This window comes from Apostichopus japonicus, chromosome 9, assembly GCF_037975245.1.
Source record: "Apostichopus japonicus isolate 1M-3 chromosome 9, ASM3797524v1, whole genome shotgun sequence".
In the NCBI taxonomy this organism is placed as follows: domain Eukaryota; kingdom Metazoa; phylum Echinodermata; class Holothuroidea; order Aspidochirotida; family Stichopodidae; genus Apostichopus; species Apostichopus japonicus.
In genome coordinates this window covers 25,976,695-25,981,221 of record NC_092569.1, presented here as the reverse complement: position 1 = coordinate 25,981,221, position 4,527 = coordinate 25,976,695, and the positions used below count along the sequence as shown (strand labels likewise).

Below are 4,527 nucleotides of genomic sequence, written 5' to 3'. Positions count from 1 at the left end.
GTGAAAATGTACCTTGACCGGTCTTAAGAGAGTTTGACCAATTTAAATGACAGCTACACCACCACTTCTTAAATGGAGGAAACGGGACAACGAAAACAATGTGGGCCCTAATCAAACCAGCACGCCTTGGACCACCTTCCCCCAATGGGTCATACGAACTCTAAGGACAACGTTGTAATGTACACTAATGCTTCTTGCCAGGTCCAAAGAGTGCTTGGCCAATTCATATGACCATGCACTACACTGCCATCACCGCCTCCAAAAAGGTAACGGTACCACGAAAAAACTTTGGGACCTAATCAAAACCAGTATACTGAAAAAATAAACTAGTCAATATTGCTACGGACTAACGTTAAATTAGTCTGTAACGTTAGTCAATGCACACGGACTAGCAAAAATCTTCGTTTCATCGCTGCTTCTTAGTTAGTTTACACTGACTAAGGAAAATATAATCGCAGCTTAGTCGGTGGCGACGGACTAAGGTATTTTAACCCATGGAATAAGAACGAAACGGACACCCGATTTACGCTATAATCGTAGCTTAGTCGGTGTCGACGGACTAATGTATTTTAACTCAATTCGATTCACTTCAATTTGGAAACCGAGAGGCAACGGCAGCTTGCTGGGCTTGGCATAGTTTCATACGATCACTCTAAGCAACTTTCAACCGTAAATCACCCAAGAAGGTCTTTAGAAGAATGGAGGTATTAACTGCATCATCGGCCTACCTGTTATTCCTTTAACTTGAAGGTAAAATTAAAGTTAATTGTTAGGCCACTGGCACTAGTACTGTATTATGGTTAGTGTAACGCTAACGTTGTCACGTTGGCGTTTCGCAATACACAAGTGCAATGACAGTGAGTAGCCTATAGGCTTCTACTGGGTACTGCAGTGCATTCTCAACACTAAAGTGTGCATTCTAAACACCAATTAACAATGTGTTATGTGTGTATTGGGCTAGATTGAACAGTGGCACATAATCTTCTAATTTATTCCCAAACAAATGCTGGAACTATAAGGCTCAATAGTTTATTTGAAGTCTACACTCATTTGGTAAAGATTTCCTGTAATTTCCCATGTGAATCTAAATGGGTAGGCTTTGTGATATTGAATAAGCAAGGCTAGACCTTCAAACGTACAGTCACAGTAGTCTGAACAAATTATGTTGGCTAGTCAACGGTATTATATGTTGCGAGCAGTCAGGATGCACGCTTCAGTTCTATTTAACCTTTTCATTTATCACTTTTTAGTATTTAATTTCCGGTCACGCCTAGGAAACAATTGCGACATTCCTTCACGGTCGACTTGCTTACTGTAAGAAGTATTAACCGTTTTTTCTCAGGAAAGCTTGATAGTCTGAAGTTATTATAACATGTGCTTTTAGTATACTGCCAAAAGAGTAAGTTGTTGTATTTGTATTGATATTTTATGTAGAAGTAACGGAAAATTTAGTATGTTTAGTTTGGTCTAATTGCACGTTTTTTTTCTCTGTCCAATGTAGTGCAGGGTTCACTTGCGCGAATTCAAATTATTCTGTTTATGTATATGTATATGCATCGATTCTTAGATTATGTTTTTTGACATTTATTTGTAATTCAAGCATATCTGTTTAGTAGCAAAATTTAAAGGTTAAGATTAATTAGTTTTCTCTTTTTGATCCTGGATTGAATGAAACTCATTGGCGTAAATAATAGATCAGATGATACAGTTTAACGCAGTTGCTAAAACTCTGGGTATTCTCTACACCGTAGTCTTCGCCGGTCCATTACATACTTTAGTACTACTAGTAAGACTAAATCAAAACGACCGAAGACAAACTTAGTGTAACAAAGTACTGATTCTCCTCTAGCCTAGGTCTAAACAGGCTTGTTATGTGAGCAAGCAAAATAACAACTAAAAACGATTAGGCCTATAAATAAGTTGGCTCAGTGCATTTCTGTTTCTAAAATTTTATATTTTTAAAGATCATAAAAACAAACAAAGATTTAGCCCATGTTTTATTATCTCTGTATTCTGGGCATTTGATTCTGGTTGCAATGGTGATGACACTCTCGTTCAAATTTTCAGCTTTATACAGTCTGCTTCAAACTTTGGGATTGTTTTTTGAGACTATAGTGGAAGCAAATCTCACATAACTTTGTGGTGACAACTTTATTTATTTTTTTTTCAAATGATGAATACTTTGCTGTTTCTTTTTTCCAGCAGGAATTGAAAAGCCAAATATCTAAGTCAAGGGTGAGCTTTCCTGTGATGTACGACACCAGTGTGGAGGCAACAACAGAAGAGGAGAACTGTGTTATATATGGCTTAAAGACATGTTTTAAGATGATATATTGGTACCCTTCGCAGAACAAAAGAGTTTATCCAAGGGTCCAAAAAGCAAAGGAACAAGTACCATAGAGAAAAAAGATGGAAGAGTGAGTTTAACTATTGTACCCAACTGTTTAATGATATTTAAGATACTTTTCATAACCTGTTTTAAAAAAAAACAGTCTAGTATATCATTTACGTGCAAGCTTCATAAGTTTGGTCAAATTTTCACTGTTCTGTAGAGCAGGAGTCCAGAGGGTTTGGTTAGGTGGGAAGGTAACCAATTGCCTGGTACATCACAATGTTCACAATGCATTCCTGTATATGAAACCTGACGACTGGCAAACCGACTGTGGTGGATGTGGCTGGGAGAGCAATTTAAAGTCACCTACCCTGTAATAGCTAACCTAGATCAGCTTTCATGGTAACCACATCAAAGTAAGAACAATGTGTCAGGTATGGCCCCAAGAGCAACAAATGGCCATCGCCAGTAATTATTGGTGGTGGGGTACCCCTGCCAGTGATCTATAATTGACCCCTCACGGCTGACCTAGGTCAGCTCATGAGGTAACCACTTGAAACCTACTGGAAAATGTTGGTTAGGACTTCAGATACAAGGGATGGGCATTGCCAGTAATTTTTATTGGTGGGGTACCCCTGCCAGTAGACTCCCAATATGCCCATCCCCTCATTGACCTAGGTGAGCTCATGATTTGACCAGTTGAAACCTACAGGAAAATGATAGGTATCACTTCATATGGGGGTCTACTGGCAGGGGTACCCCACTAATATAAATTACTGGAAATGCCCATCCCTTACATATATATAGAGTCCTGCCAATCATTTTACAGTAGTTTTCAACTGGTTACCTCATGAGCTAATCTAGGTCAATGGGGATGGGCATTTTGGGGGTCTACTGGCAGGGTTACCCCACCAATGTAAATGACTGGAAATGCCCATCCCTTACATATGAAGTGATACCTATCATTTTCCAGTAATTTTTCAACTGGTTATCTCATGAGCTGACCTAGGTCAATGAGGGAATGGGCATTTTGGGGGTCTACTGGCAGGGGTACCCCCCCCAATATAAATTACTGGAAATTCCCATCCCTTACATATGAAGTGATACCATTTTCCAGTAGTTTGCAACTGGTTACATCATGAGCTCATCTAGGTCAATGGGGGATGGGCATTTTTGGGGTCTACTGGCAGGGGTACCCCACCAATAAAAATTACTGGCAATGCCCATCAGTTGTATCTGAAGCCCTAACCAACATTTTCCAGTAGGTTTCAAGTGGTTACCTCATGAGCTGACCTAGGTCAGCCTTGAGGGGTCAATTATAGATCACTGGCAGGGGTACCCCACCACCAATTATTACTGGCAATGGCCATTTGTTGCTCTTGGGGCCATACCTGACATATTGTACTTACTTTGATGTGTTACCATGAAAACTGATCTAGGTTAGCTATCAGGTGACTTTAAAATTGCTCACCCAGCCACACCCACCACAGTCGGTTTGCCAGTCGTCTGGTTTCATATACAGGAATGCACTGTGAACATTGTGATGTACCAGGCAATTGGTTACCTTCCCAGCTAACCAAACCCTCTGGGATCCCGGTCTATTGGGAACATTATTAACATGATTAACATAATTATTAAGCTTTGAGAAATAACTTGGTGTTATGCTGTGCAAAGCTAATAATAATTTGGTAAAGCTGCTATTCCTGGCTTATAATTTGAGGGACCTAGATTTAAATGTATACCTCCCAATATGTTATAAAATTTTAATGTAAATGTATGTTTATGATAATGTGAGTTATCATGTGCTATATCTGTATCTGTGCTTACACGTATATCATATTTTCTGTTCACAGGTCAATAATGATGCAGATTTTGGCTTCCTGAAGACAAGTGGGAGGCCATTTGTAGTTAAGAGAAACACTCTTTGTTCGTGAAGACTTAACTGGTGTCGATTTGGGGTACCACTTTAAAACGAAAGTCATGAGGAACCCTTGCCCAAGATTCAACTTTGCATTATTGTGCAGTGCTATACTTTTGCGATTCATGTTTGATCCATTAACTTGTCTTAACTTTGTTGAAAAAAAAAATCAGATTTTCAGATTTTATTTACAGTGATTTCTTCTCTATCTGTCGAAAGTCAGCCTTTTGTAGACATCAGAAGTTTTATCAGAAATAAATACTGCCAACGTACACAT

The 4,527-nt window shown here is 39.1% G+C and overlaps 1 long non-coding RNA gene across 1 annotated transcript; it reads left to right on the top strand.

Moving 5' to 3' along the window:
- Positions 1–304: 304 nt before the first annotated feature.
- On the top strand, positions 305–4,527 carry LOC139973595 (uncharacterized). Its single transcript, XR_011795263.1, has 3 exons — positions 305–750; positions 2,203–2,417; positions 4,186–4,527. It is a non-coding gene; the product is annotated as an uncharacterized lncRNA (long non-coding RNA).